Source organism: Trichoplusia ni, chromosome 21, assembly GCF_003590095.1.
Source record: "Trichoplusia ni isolate ovarian cell line Hi5 chromosome 21, tn1, whole genome shotgun sequence".
In the NCBI taxonomy this organism is placed as follows: domain Eukaryota; kingdom Metazoa; phylum Arthropoda; class Insecta; order Lepidoptera; family Noctuidae; genus Trichoplusia; species Trichoplusia ni.
In genome coordinates, this window is record NC_039498.1 from 2,434,719 (window position 1) to 2,450,066 (window position 15,348).

General features: G+C 34.3%; 2 protein-coding genes across 15 annotated transcripts in view; one reads left to right on the forward strand and one right to left on the reverse strand.

Moving 5' to 3' along the window:
• The window catches only part of LOC113504335 (coiled-coil domain-containing protein AGAP005037), a 269,885-nt gene that overhangs the window by 31,624 nt on the left and 222,913 nt on the right, over positions 1–15,348 (reverse strand). The window lies entirely within an intron of this gene.
• Positions 5,147–15,348, forward strand: part of LOC113504338 — a 43,190-nt gene continuing 32,988 nt past the window's right edge. The window contains exon 1 of the mRNA XM_026886607.1: positions 5,147–6,304. The gene's annotated coding sequence lies outside the window, so the exon portion shown is untranslated. The remainder of the gene's footprint in view (positions 6,305–15,348) is intronic.

Sequence of the window (15,348 nt, forward strand, 5' to 3'; positions counted from 1 at the left end):
GATACGGAGTAAGAATACATGATCGTGTCATAAGTACGAAGCAAACTGTTTAAGTTTCATATCTAACATCTTAAACATATATAAAGTTTATAATACCAGAACAGTTTAAAGTTGCTGCGTGGACCTAAATTTTAACACAGTCTAATTACCACAGGATAGGACCACTAATACATGTAATTACGTTTTATGCCACAAATTTGACACCGTTACTCACTGAACTAATATAATTGCATCATAATTGAAATCTCAACTGGGCTTGTAGGTTTCTAGGGGCTATACAAAGGCAAATTAGTACGAAATATCAGAATGAAGCTTATTATGTTGTATCCTGTGGATATCATGTTATTTTGCATGCATTCCGAGGCTAATAACTCAACTTTATACAGAGCAAAGTTTAAAGGCACTTGGGCAATAATGTATGGACTTTTTTAGTAGGTTTTGTGTTTATTCAAGGGCATTTAAAGGGATTGACTAGTTTCGAACCCAACCTGTGACCTTAATCAAGAGTTGACCAGCAATAATGTAAGAAGGTTAATCTCAGAACATTGTTGAAGATCTTTCTTGTGTTGATGTGTGCTTTTACGTTAGTACTATATTATTTTAAACAAAACCTTCTTTTCCAGCATCAAATAACCAGAAGTAAAAGTGACTACTGTATCAAAGAATCTTGCATACATATCAATATTTTAGAATATGCACGCATTCCCCTGAGGCTTTCAGTTCTTAGTGACAAAGTACAAAGAGATTGTCTACTTTCAAGAGATGCGATTCAAAGAGCATGGACGAGTGAAAGGATAACAGGAGACACTATATTTTCTTGAAAAATATCATAATATTGAACAGTTCTCTTACTTAAGGTGCTAAAGAAAATCCTTTTAATAAAAGCAAAAATACTCAATTGTGGCAAAGCTCAAACAAGTCATTAATAATTATAGAGTCCTTTGAAAAAGTTTTTGTGACTACCGTCACCTCTATTTGGGGCCCACAGTGCAACATAATTGAATATTAATTACGCTTCAGCAAGCCGATTAATTTGCAGTGTTTACCATTTACTGATTGTGTGTGAATTATTAAGAGACAATTAACTAATACGAGTAATCGAGATTCGCCTATCAAACAGATTTATTTATTTTAAAGGTCGATGAAAAAGCTTGTAATGGGCTGTTTTTATTCATGGGTTAACTTCACGCGCAGAGGCCTGGTGACAAAGTGAATATGGGTGAATACAGGTTTTAAATGATATGCGGCATCACCATGAGCCATCCATCCCTGTTATATAGGAGAACAGACATGGCCCTGGTTAGCTGCACAGTACGTGTAAATTTTATAGATATAACTATTTTGGGCTATTGGTATAATGATCTTTAATAGAAGCGTTTCCTTCACGAAAATTAAATTATTTCGTGATATAAATTATATGGAAGCGTCACTGGCAAAAAAATATCATAATATACCAAAATGATAGGCAATAGGCAGCAAAACTAGTGATAAAAGCTAATTGAGAGGTGTGAAACTTATTACTAGTAAAAAATTACTACAATAAGATAACTAGACTCTTAACATTAGAAGCTTATGTATTTAGCTTTCATTTAATCATTATCAATAGTTGATGACATTATTTGTTCCGAAATAAATCCTATCGAACAAAAATAGATTTTAGATCCATTTCATATGTTTTTTTCGTGTTCGTTCCATTTCCAGTTGAGCTCTTTGGCTTTACAATGTGGACTTTGTTCGTTGCATTGACAAATCGAATTATCAAATACTCTTTAATACGTTTAGTTTGGAATTTACAGTTCTCTAACGTACAGTAGATGTTTTACGCTAACATCAGATCGTTAAAGAAGACGTTACGTTACAGTTATTTTTAAAAACATTAACATTTATGACTTAGCTTCAAACTGCATTTATATTCATGGGCTCTTGAGCTCTACGCAATAAATCGACGCAAGGAGTTGGCATTACTAAGAAACTGTTTTACTTTTTTTAGTTTTATCCCATGGAATATTCGGAAGTAGAAAAAACCAGTGTCACTATTAGGAGGTGATGATCAACCTTAGCGTGGTTAGCTTGATCATCATCATCCTTGTTACTGCGGCAGTGTAAGAGCTCTCACCTGCCTCTAAACATTTTTTGTAAATATTTAGATTCTACACTGCTTTAATTTCAACTTCAAATACAAAAACTTGGAAAGTGACTTTCGCGGAAGTAAAAAAAATCGACTAACATCTTAATTAAAGTTTAGACTAAAGTTTCGCCATTTTCCTTCCTACTCCGACCGGCCGCCTCTAAAAGAGGCTAGGGTTTAATCACCGGGTAAGCCTGGTTCGAAAGCCAAATTGAAAAACTTCTAACAAAATATTCTCTCAATTAAAACCATGTCTTCCTCCTCAAAGCGAACACGAGGAGCCAACTTGTTTCAAATGAAAATGTACTATTAACATGCAACCCAAAGATATGCTATGGTGAAGCTACGTTAAGTGATAATTTGAATAAAAAATCATGTCTTTGATTTGGTTTCTACGGTCAAATCTTGCAAGTTGAATTGTATCCAGTCCCCGGGTTTAGTTTTAGTGAAATGTTGATAGCATAAGTATTTTGCGTGACAATACAATATTAATTTCTCAACAGCAAAGATCATAATTAAAGAGCTTATCGCCAGAACCAAACTCCACATTGCAGGTTACAAGAAGCATATTCTTCATTACTTTATTAGAATAATAAGTACTAATCAGTACGCTATGGCAGCTGCCTATCGTAAACCGCAATAAATCATGTTTTATAATGCCCATCATTGTTTATTGTCCTTGAACTTTAAACGTGTTAAATAAATAATATTCTAAACAATTCTAACGACCTTATTTATTTCCGATATCCGGCTAACTTGATTATGGTGTAGGGTCAGCTTTAAATGTTACGCCTTGCCCGAGGGTTCCAACATAAACTGTATACTGCGGTATTGTTTCAACATCACGCGAGGTGTGAAAATCATATTAATCTATGCCTCGAGTATTTAACTTGTAAATTATTGTTCGTGTAATCAATTAATCGTGATGTAATACGTCAAACAAAGTGTTCCGTAAATGCAATACATGGCAAAATATGCTTTGTATTATTCGCATATTTTCCCGTCCATCATAGATTCAACCAGTATCCTGTTAATATTTTTAAGGGACCTTTTTGAGTATTAAGTTGAGGATAAGAAAGCTGTCTTAGTCCGCATATCGATAGCCTCGACATAATTTAAATTGTATTGACGTCGATAAAAGCCTTTCTGTGCCACAAAGGTCTTAGTACCATAAAACTCGTTTTCTTCGTAATGACACTTAACCTTACGTAATACAAATATGTCTCTATTGTACTGTGGGACTACTCGTACCTCTTAACTGCTATTGTAATCCGAACTGTGAAGTGTAGTACGGTAAGGGTTGTATGCTTCACATTTACGAGATCTAGGTTTTATTACGACATATATTTTCGGGATTCTTTGCAGCGTTGTTAGACCTAAAGCCTTCTTCAAGCTCTTGTTTGTCGCGTTATTAAAAATGTTTTAATATAGCTAGACTACAGAGTAAATCTAGTGAGTAAATTTAGAAAATCTCGCGAACCAATTTCCTCTTTCTAGCAAGTCTAGGTTAGTTTTCTTGAGAATTATCTACATTACCGTTAGAATTTATATTAAGACTTGGCTATGACCTATAAAGTCCAAACTTTCAATTTTGCATTACAAGTTACCTAATTTTGTTTTAACATCAATAAATGTAACTTATTGTAGATAAGGTAAGCGTAGTTGTTACGCTGCCTACATACTTTTATATTACGATAACTACCCACGAGCTTCTAATTATATAAGTGGTCTAATAACGAGGGCCATAAAATGATTTAAATATTTCGTTTAGTCGTGTAAATACATATTCTATTTATCAGATGACGTTACATTTGTAACTGGGCGTAATGTAATTGGTACACGTTCGCATTGCAATCACGTAGGAACATAATTCTTAAAATTACATGTTAGCCAGGTAATGTGTGGTTATAATCAAGTGCGATTTATAAATGCAGTCTGGTTAACATTAATTTTCCTGTCTCCGAAATAGGAAGTTCGCTGTTACAAAATAATTTTAGAAATACTATTACGAAATGCGATAGTTCTAGACCTGTTTGGTTCATGTGCTTGTGACGTAAGAACTGTCACGTGCATTGATTATAACCTAATATTAGATGGTACTTGGACAATATTTTGTAGTTGGGAGCGTTTAAGTAAATGACGTATAAATTAATGTATCAGGTTTTAATCTCAAACTAAGCCATGCTTGTATGATGAGTTCTAGAAAACTGATAAATAAACTTATATATTTCTAAATTGTGCATATCGCAGATAAATTACACACAGACAAAAACAAATGATAGTGCTTATTGCACAGACAGTTGTCCTGGGCGGGACATTTGTCCGGTGACAATCAGGGCTACTTGACCATAAGGCCAGTCAAAGACAACTGTGGGAGTGGGTGAAGTGCACGACCTGGCTTCTACAACTGCAAGTCTTTCTCGAAGAGGTGAAGAAGTCCACAAGCATTTTCCTTGGGACTGCGTATGGCAGGGGTGCTGGAGTAGAGATAATACACTGATATTGATACTACCAGCCATATTGATAACCGACGAACAAAATGTTTCAAGCTGTCTTTGGCATTTTCAAGTGAAATGTAGCCGAGTGCACATTTTAGTACGTCACTTAGCTAAGTGGCGTTCCTGTAGTTGACTGGCTGTTAGTCTCAACTTAAACCCCTCGAGGAGCCAAGACCAGGGGCCAGCAACACAGCCCTTGACTCGCTTTTATCGACAGGGAGGTAATGGAAATCGTTCAACAACTTGGTAAGTTTATACGAAGCAAATGTCATTACGGGTAAATAGTGGATAAGGTTAACTGAGGTAGACGTCTTCAAGTTACCGAGCTTTAAAGCCAACATGTTTTATCTGTCTGAAGATCTTATGAGCATTTCCGATCAAAATATTATTTTAAAGAAAAAATATAATGTAATAGCGACACATAGCACAAATGTGTCGTAATATTCCCAGTAACGATCTGTCATGTATAGCAAAATGTTTTAGTTTATCAGATATGCAATCAAATTATCTACAGTTGCAGGAGCATAAAGAGCATTTTAGTTTAAGCCTTAGTCCCTTAAGTAATACTTCTGTTAGCATACTGAGTCTATTAATCATTAGTGTGACAAACGAAATAGCCGTTTGACCGTTATTCCACAACCTTCGAGCAACTTGTCGCCTTCCTGCACTTTGCCTGGGAGTCGACACTCGTGTCGCTAGCTATCGAGACATTTATGTATTTATTGCTTCGAATTATTGACAATATTTAGACTTTATATTCATTAAATCGAGTATTATTGTTGCGAATTGCAGATGAATTTTACTGGAAAAATATTATAATCCATAAGGCAAGTGGATTGATGTTTATCGGATGTAAAGGCTAGTTAGTTTAGAATCGTGCGCGAACTCCAGATAATTAAAAATATGTTTTATTGCAATATTTGAATTTCAGACTTTAGGCATAAAAAGTCATACAAGGTCGTAGTGATAATTGAGATAGAAATCGTTATTTAAGCTCCAGGTTGTGCGTGATAATTGGTTTCATACCGAGATGTAAGTGAGAGTGACCGCATGATATAGTCATTAATAATAAGTGCTGAGTTGTTAACAGCCGGAATCTTAGCGATGTTCTCTTAAATTCATGTTAATCTCATGCAAATACTGACAGTAACAAATCAATTTAATATCCTTAAATATAATGCTTTTATAGAGACCTTCGATCTTGCACATTCTTTTTATGGAATTATTTAAATCATCTCAAATCGGTTCCCAGTACGTCAAAGATGTAACATCATTAGCTATTAACAAGAGAACATCGTAACTCATTATTTCATTAATGATTAGCATAAGATTTCGCTTTAATCGGCAATTTAAAGGCCAATCGAGAAAGATATGTTGATTTTCGGTCAATTTCTCTAAAATCAAATTATGTATCGAGAATATTGGGTATTCTAATGTATGGATATGACGCACATGGGTATGTGGTAGTGGTGTAAAGCTATCGTGCAGCAAACGCAGTGAGCAGTTACAACAGTATTGTGACGCAACTGTCACACAATCAGTGATCTCTAAAAGTGGAGTGTATTCCGAAGAAAGCCTCAAAAGGAGGGGACGTGCGCGTGCGACGGTGGTCAGTGTGTGTGTAGTCGGTGATCGCGTGCGCCCGCGCTTCAAGATTCCATTCCAAGACAGCGAAATCGTAAGTGTTCGTATATAATAGTGAGCGATTAAGTGTTTACCGTTGCGTGTTAAGGGTAATTTTGTTTCTTTCGCATTGCGATTTTTTTTTGCTTTGGCGATTTGGTTTTTCGTTTTTATTTATATTTTTTATCAAAAGGGTTTTGTTTTATTTATGATATACTTAAATATTTTTTTATGATTTGATTAATGGACAGTATTTATAACCAACACATTTTCATTATCAGATTAACTTAATTATTGATAATCTGAACGTAGTTTATCGCTATTAAGTTAATAAAACTTAATTCAATCGGTGTAATTAAATACAATATTTATGAAAGAAAAATCTTCAAATTAAAACATTCCAGTGTTCATATCGCAAGGCTTTTAATATTTTCAATTCAACGGGCAAAGCCGTGACATGCATATAACTTTTATAACATAAAAAAAATTCAGTTAAACCGCATTAATCCAAAATACAAGAAACTTGTACATAAAGTAAAAAAAAATAAACTAGTTAGAAAGGAAAATTAACAAAGAAGTAGGTATTACATAAAGATACATGTTCCGCACTTACATCCTGATCAAGTGACATTTCATTTGCAATTTGCTGCGCGAAAACCGGTCGAGTTTAAACTCGCGGCAATAACTACTCACACAGCAATAATTGTTCGCAATACATTAAACTTTGAGATATATGTTTCATATTATGCATATTCAGCTCTACTTTAGCTGTTAAAGACGTGGTTATTGGATCATATTGCAGCAATTCGTGAAGCTCTTATAAAAGTCAAAATTGTGCAGTTTTATTTGTATTAAAATATTAAGTCTAAAATTTTATATTTTAACTACCCGTTGCCCGCGACTTGGTCCGCGTCGTAAGTAGTACGAGAAATCATTTGCAAAAAACAATATTATGACTACCAATTGAGGTGTATACTTTGTTATCTCTCAAGTTTTATCAAACTGCACGGTGTGTAAATTTGATTGAAATCGGAAAAGCAGTTTAGGAGTCCATCGCGGACAAAAAACGGGACACGTTACTTATATGTATTTAAGATGTAATTAAAGCAATAAACAAGTTTAATTCTAAATTAGAGTTCTACTCAACAATCCTTTGCAATCAGAATAAGAACAGCTTAAAATAACTTACAATAGTTACAAAAAAAAAATACGAAATAGTCAGGAACTAATCAGATTAACGAAATATATTTCTAATTCTGTAACCGCGACGAATGAAGCGGATTAAATGTATGACAATGACATTCACCGGGTTATTGTGCCAATGAGTTTCCATGAACGTGACAGAGTGAAGTTAAAGGTTATACTCTGACTCATAAAGCTAAGAAAAACTGGCCTGATATATTTTTATAAAGGTATAATAATAGAAGATATTAGAACTGAGTTTATAATTTCTACGCGTGCCTTGGAAGTATGTTACGAATAATATTATAAATCAAACGATGCGATAATGCCAATCATTGGGCCATTAATTGACTGGTATTAAAAATAGCTCACTTTACTTTGTCTATTGAAATGTCGACTTAAATTGATTTTCAGAGTAACGACTAACTGAGTCATTATCAAAATGGTAATTTCCTGTTAATCCTGAACAACCCAGTTTAACGTGATTGCTTGTTAAAGAAGCCTTTTGAATAGAATCGGGAAGTTAAATCGGTCACCCTTGTTAGTGACAACAGTACTCGACAATAGTGCCGACATAATGGCTGCCCTTTTAGCGCTAAAACTTTTATAGTTTTATATATTCATACTTTTACTTCACACTGTTTTATTAAAAAGCACTTATGGCTTGTTATAAATAAAAGATGTGGATATGAAACAACTATTTTCTAGCACCATTTTCGTAACTACATCGTCATTGTTGACTGTCCTGTTGGTCTAGTGGTTAGTTACCCTTGCTGTCCCCGAGATTGTAAGTTCGATGATCACGAGCGTTTTCTGTATCAGGGAGTAATTTATCTAGATTATGTATGTATTTAGAAATATTAAGGTATGTTGATTATCGTCTAGTAATCATAATACAAGCTTTGCTTAGTTTAAGACTACATGGCGTTGTGAAATTTTATTGTCAATGTTTTCATATCATTACATAACAGAAGGTTCATCAAAAGGCTGTGTTGCAAGATTTTCTACATTCAAATAACTTGAAACAAGGATGCACTCGACGTTTTCTTGTTAAGTAGACGTTATTGAAACGGTATTGAAGAGGGGAATTGTTTTAATAACATGTAAGGAAATATTTTAATAAGCTGCGTACCTTGTTTCTTAGAAGATACTTGTAGTATCTGTTTTTAGCGCTACATTTAAAGCGAAACGCAGTGAAAGATCGATATTCGGTACGAATGAATAACTAAATACTATGATAGAATAAATACTGTTGATATGTTCAAGTTTTGCAAACACTATTTTATTACATGCTAGGCCTAAATTTCGACCTAATTTCAACTTATATTTAAAATGAAAATGTAAATATTTAATATCGAGCTGTATTTACCAGTGTATAAATAAGTCAATATGGACGGACAGCAAAATGAGATTCCGATATGTGATCTGATATTTGCCATTTGTAAACTGAATTATCTCACGTGACCCATCCTAATTTCCGGGCGGATGTCATTCCGGTACAATTTTCAGAATGTGTTAACGGTTAGATGTATGTGACAACATCATATTGTGTCGCCTATGTCAGGACATTATAATTCATTTAAAGTCGATATCAAAGTATGTTGGGGTCGGCTTCCAGTGGAACCGGATGCAGCTATTTACCAGTGTTTTACGTGGAGCGATTGCCTTTCCGGCCCTCCTCAACCTAGTTACAAAGGCAAAGGGACATAACCTTTGGTCATTTCCAGCTTCAAACTACAGACCTGTCAATAGTTAGGCTTGCCTTTGAAAAAAGAAAGCTTCAAACTTATGAACTACGCAGTCGAAAAAGTTATTAATCTGGCACGAGACATGAGCATTAAACAAGTTTGTCAGTTCGTTCATCAAATGAAAGGTTTAACAATGCAAGGGGACAATCACAGGCGGGTGTAAATTTATTGAAAGTAATAAGATCATAACCGATCGGGAGCAGTGTGGGAGCCATTGCGTGCAAATGTCATAACAAGTTGTTTCCTCAATTGAAGTTCTTTGTACGACCCGATGATAAAGATAACGAATGGCTAAATAAAGGATCGTGCAGTCAACTTTGATGCTATTCAAGTCTTGTTAAGACTTTCATATAAGACCAGGAACGGCTTTAATCTCCAGACTAAATGATCGTTTTAAGTCGGACGGTTGAATAAGTAGACACGTCTAAACCTCAAAATGTTCATTTAGACTTCCCAGTAATTCCAAAAAAGTTATTTTCTCTTCGATAATTAATGAAACCAAGTAAACATTCTGTGTTTTCGTTTAGTACGGGAGCGAAGATGCCCCAAGCTAAACTGACAAAACTGTTATGTTTTCTCACTCACTGCGACCTAGGTGTATGTAATTTGCTTGCGTGAAAACCTTAGTTGTAAGTCACTGTGAGTTTCACGATATCTCTCTCATTGCCAAGCGGAAAATAGAGACGAAAAACTATTTTGCAGTATTTCTTAATAACATTACATCTCATGAACACTGTTAAACTGGCCAGTTCGGTTCTCCATATAGCTTAGCTTCACGTGTAGTTTCGGTTTAAAATCTGTTGACGCGCGAAACGCGTAATAAATTTAAACGCTGGTTAATATATTTAAATGTCGTATAATAAGCATCCTGATCCCTTTTGTGGACCAGAGCGATAAATTCATGATTTAACTATTGTCTTTTTTATATAGGTGTTAAATACTGCTGTTTGTCGATGATATTAATTGAAAAATCAGTGGATATCGTACTCGGGCACAAAGCATGTATTGTAGAATGGCATTTTTTTTTATTACAGCGTAATTCCTACTTATATTATAAATGCGAAAGTAACTGTCTGTCTGTCTATTACGCTTTCACGTCTAAACCACTCAACTGATTTTAATGAAATTTGGTACAGAGATAGAGTTGACCTTGAGAAAGAACATAGGATGGTATTTCTCCCGGACTCTTGGTTCTCTTGGAAACGCGATATAACCGACCTCGACGTGAGTGAAGCCGCGGGAGAAGTTAGTCAGTAATAAATATTCGACTACCACGTTTCAAAAGATACAGTCTCTTCATAGACACTAGGCCCTAGCATAGCTAAGTAACACCTTCATCATATGCAGCGGAGGCTAGTAACATCACTTGCTAATAATAAGCGTGCGTAGTAATAGGGTCCTATTCTTTTAGAGTTTCATCTCAAAACGGTAGATTAGAGTGATTAGACTAAACAAAGATACTTATAACATAGGTAGATAAAAACGCTTCAATTGATACGGAAATTGACCATAATTTAGTAAAGTGCTGTTCTATAAACAGGCTAATAAGGATTTCTTGTTTACAGTTATTTAAATATATTGTTGTATAATTCGGTAATTACGTTACTTCCTAAATCAATATTTCCACGTAGAAGATATTGAGGAAGGACTAATTGTAGGGCCTTGAGGTTAAGTACCATTTAGGTCAAGTTATTGTAGTAACCTTAATTAATAAATGTATAAATAATATGTTTATGTAAATAATTAGAAGGGTAAATAGATTTCAATCTATTTTTAATAGAAGGATTATTTAAGTTGTTGTTCACCAAATAATGCGGAGCTAATCATAAAAATTAAATACAATGAAAAAAATCTAAGCTGTGACTTCTGGCAAAATTTGCCAATCACTTTAAAACTAAACTATTTAAGCTAAATAGTAACGTGACACGTCTTTTAGCGGACGTGAGTGAAAATTCCGAAATCTAGCATGGCGTTACAACTGTTGTAACCAACGACAATATTAATGAGAATAACTCTCTCAAATTCAAAACAAATAAATTTTGAACGAATATAAAGCTTTCGTTTCAATTTCTCCTGTTATACAAGAATTTATTATATAGGAATGTCAAATTAACTACATAAGAACGTTTTAACTTGGCAATTACTTTTTTATTAATTTTTCAAGATATCGAGATATAGGGTACACAGAAAAGTATGTCTTTGACGTATTCCTGGCTCACTATCACATTTATTTATACTTCTTATTTACGAACAATGTACAAAGTCGAACTTAATGCTTGAGGCATTCTCTGCCAGTCAACCAAAGGGTGATGCGGAGATAACAAGAACCAGGTGCAGGGTGTTAACATTTACCGTGATTCAGTTTTCTTTAAAAAGCATTCACAGTAAACGAATATAATTAGGCCTAAAATAGCACTAAATGTTTATTCATAACGTAATATATAATCATTAGTTCCTCAGCATTAAATAACCGTTTTACGAGCATTAGATAACAACAAACGCCAGCTTAAGTAATAATTTAACCGTTAAAAAGGCAGCCGTTTGTATGACGTTGCCACGGTATACCTCAGAGATCGAAAGTGATTAATTAAGTGGTTCCACAGTTTTAATTTACGCCTATCAAATAAATATGAATGAAGTCCGGCTATAAAAAGTTATAGTGAATCAACTATTTGTACAAGAAAGACGTTTATATGTTACGTCTTATTATGAAACACATTCGGAATCAAAACTAAATCATTTTATTTCATAACTTTGTTGGCGAATGATTTATTTGTCAGGTTTGTATGTAAGTGTCGGTCAATTGTTTTTACGCTTTTGTGAGACTGCTTCGAGTTGTAGGTACGTGATAGACGTCGGCCGAGCAGTCTCGTATTACGTAAGCAGTATGCTAGTCTCGAATATATTATTAGTGAACACGAGGACGGTGAGTCGAGAGCGGACGACTGATGCGATGATATTATACCATTAGCATTACCGAGCTCAACGTATGAACATTTAATAAGCATCGGTAGCGTCTAAAAATATTGATGCAATTTTAAACGTTGAAAACATTTTGTAATATTTTATTTTATTTAGTATATTCTCCGTTTGGCTTTGCCTTGCAGTATGCATGTGTAATGGTAACTGAATCGAAAGAAGGAATATAAATAAAATATTCTTGGTGTAAATGATTGAATGAGAAAACTATTATTGCTTATTAAAATGTAATCTTTCAGTATTTCAGGAATGTAGGGGGCACAATTTTTTTAGATGACGAATAACAAGTTTTAGACGCAAGTAAAAGATAGACAACGAGAAAAGTTTTAAAGAAAAACAGTTTTTATCCTTCCACAATACTCTGAGTACATATCGAAAGCTTCATGACATCGGTGATCGTGATTCACGGCTTACATTTAGCACGTTTCACTAAATTGTTTGATACTATGCTCGCTAGCTTGAACATGAATAATTGCTTGGCGTTAACGGGTAGAGAGAGCACTTCGCACGATTAACTATCAGGCGTCATGTAACTTATTCATTCTGGCCAATTTACATATGTACATTATAAGTGGCGTATTTGTTCCTAAACGTACTGTTACCCATTTTACTGACTGCATTTATGATGGTGAAAAAAAAATACTTTAGTTCACGTTGTGAGTGCATTCGAATTCTAAGTAAATAATTGGAATATGAAAAAACGGTAGCAACTTTCTTTTTTTCAAAATAACGAACGACGAAGTCTGTTTCTTTTGTAATAACTGTCCGTAGTACCGGCTTATATTTGAAATATTATTCAAAGAAATTCAATTCAAAAATCTCCATCGAACAGTGATTGAAGTTTGGATATCTAGACAGAATATTCTAGCTTCAATTTTTAGACGGAAAAAACAGAACAAACTGAGGTGTATTTTCATGTCTGTATCCAAATATCATGGATTTCTACGAAATATATATTCAAAATGACATTTTCAATTTCGTAGAAGAGATTATCTAGGTTGAGGGAGAAATGTTAGTGACATACAGTATTTAATTTTAAGCAGGAAATTAGAAGTTCAATATTTGAATAAGCAAAAAAATCTTAGGCCAAAACGTCCAAATGAGGGCATTCAAAAACTCTACTTGTACTTTTCAAACTTTGGCCATTGAAATATCGATCTGGAATATTTTTTATCGTAGCTTGTTTATTTATAAGACAATTTAAAGCATCACCAAGCAGTCAGCGGCCCGACTAATACATTCTACACCTTCGACATCGTGACACCTCAGGCGTAAGCTCCAAACTGGGATGCGTCCTTAACAGATTCATAGGAAATGCTGACTTATTGTGCTAGAAATATAGTTGATTATTAAATGAGTAGTTAAACGACGATTGAAACTTTAGATGAACCTTATAAAATTTGAATTTACTGAATTGGCTTTTCTCCGTAGCATTATTTCATTTATAAATTTCTCTATGAATTTGCATAAACTTGGTTATTAATATATTATTTGCCAAGTGTAAAACCGAACCAACTATCTTTTACGTGAAATTGAAGTCCATAAAATAAACAACTGTTCCGACATATCAAAGGAATCACATCACACTGAATAATCCAATAGTTAATGCAACATGTGATATTTGAGTTGTAGTGTACGCGGACTGCAATGCATGTTTGTTTCTTAAGACTAATAATGCCCGTTGAAAAGCTCGTGTTTGCTTCATCCGAGTCGGGTGTTTGAGTGAGAGTCCCAATTGCATTAGCTACGTTATACATTACCTTAGTAGGTAGTTAGTACTAGAAAACTTGCACTTTACAAATGATTTTTAATTAATTAAGATTGTCTGTTGTCCGAGTCCGTTTATAAGAGACTAGCTGTTGCCCGCGACTTCGTCCGCGTGGTTAGAAGTTATAAGTTATGATTTATACCTGCCCTATTTTTTTCACATTTTCCATTGTATCTTCGCTCCTATTAGTCACAGCGTGATGGTATATAGCCTATAACCTTCTTCGATGAATGGTCTATTCAACACAAAAATATTTTTTTGATTTGGAACAGTAGTTCCTGCGACTAACGCCTTCTAACAAACAAACAAACTCTTCAGCTTTATATATTAGTATAGAAAAGTCTCAATTTTCTAGTACTTCATTTCTTTACGAAATTAATATTTTCCGTGTAAACGAAACACAAGAGAAAACAGAATAACAAAGGTGGTATCCTGAATTTTTTAATATAAAAAAATAATCTCCAGAAACAAATGATTACAACACGGCTATAAGTTTCGAAGAAATCCAACGAAACTATCCCTACAAGCTGGCAGGCTGTACAATAACATTCGCAACTAGTTTCATTGTTTAATTTTAATTTAGTGTCGCACAAAGGGAACGTGTAGTTTGTAATTTTCTCGCTAAACTTAGCATCGCTGCTGCGTAGACAGGAACTATTTACTGCTCAGAGCTAACTAGTAATCAAAGTTTTAGTTTAGTAGGGCTGTACCTAATAAGATTGCGGTTTAATCTTAGCGTCTTCGCAGCATTTGCAACATTTTGAACTATATATAGCATAACTAAGATTTTTAAGCTAAGTTTCAAGTTTATAATACACTAGCGTTTCGCCCACGGCTTCGCTCGCGTCGAGGTTGGTTATAACGCATTTCCTAGAGAACTCTTCAAAAGTCCAGGATAAAAACTATCTTATGTTCTTTCTCAAAGTCAACTCTATCTCAGTACCAAATTTCATTAAAATCAGTTCAATGGTTTAGAAGTGAAAGCGTAACAGACAGACAGTTAGACAGAGTTACTTTCGCATTTATGATATTACTAGGGATTCTGGTGTAACTTCTGAAAATATTTTATTTAGTTTCTCCTGTCAGTACCTGTAATGAAATCTTGCAAGTTAATTTCGACCCAATATCCGGTATGTGATTGAACTGAATATGTTTATTAATAACGTGGTAACGTCATATAGTGATATGTAGTTGACTCGATGCTGGAGCTGGAAGGTAGCTTAGGGTAAAAACGGAGACTAATTACTAAGATCCGCTGTTTTTTGTCCGTCCTTCCATTGCAGAACCTGTTTTTTGATGGATGATAAATAAATTTGAGGGTTAGAATCCACACACACAAATGTACGTATCACCCAAGTGATTTGTTTTTCTTTAGCCTTTTTTATAGAACCCTCTGTGTTGCGAGTCAGACTCACACTTTAA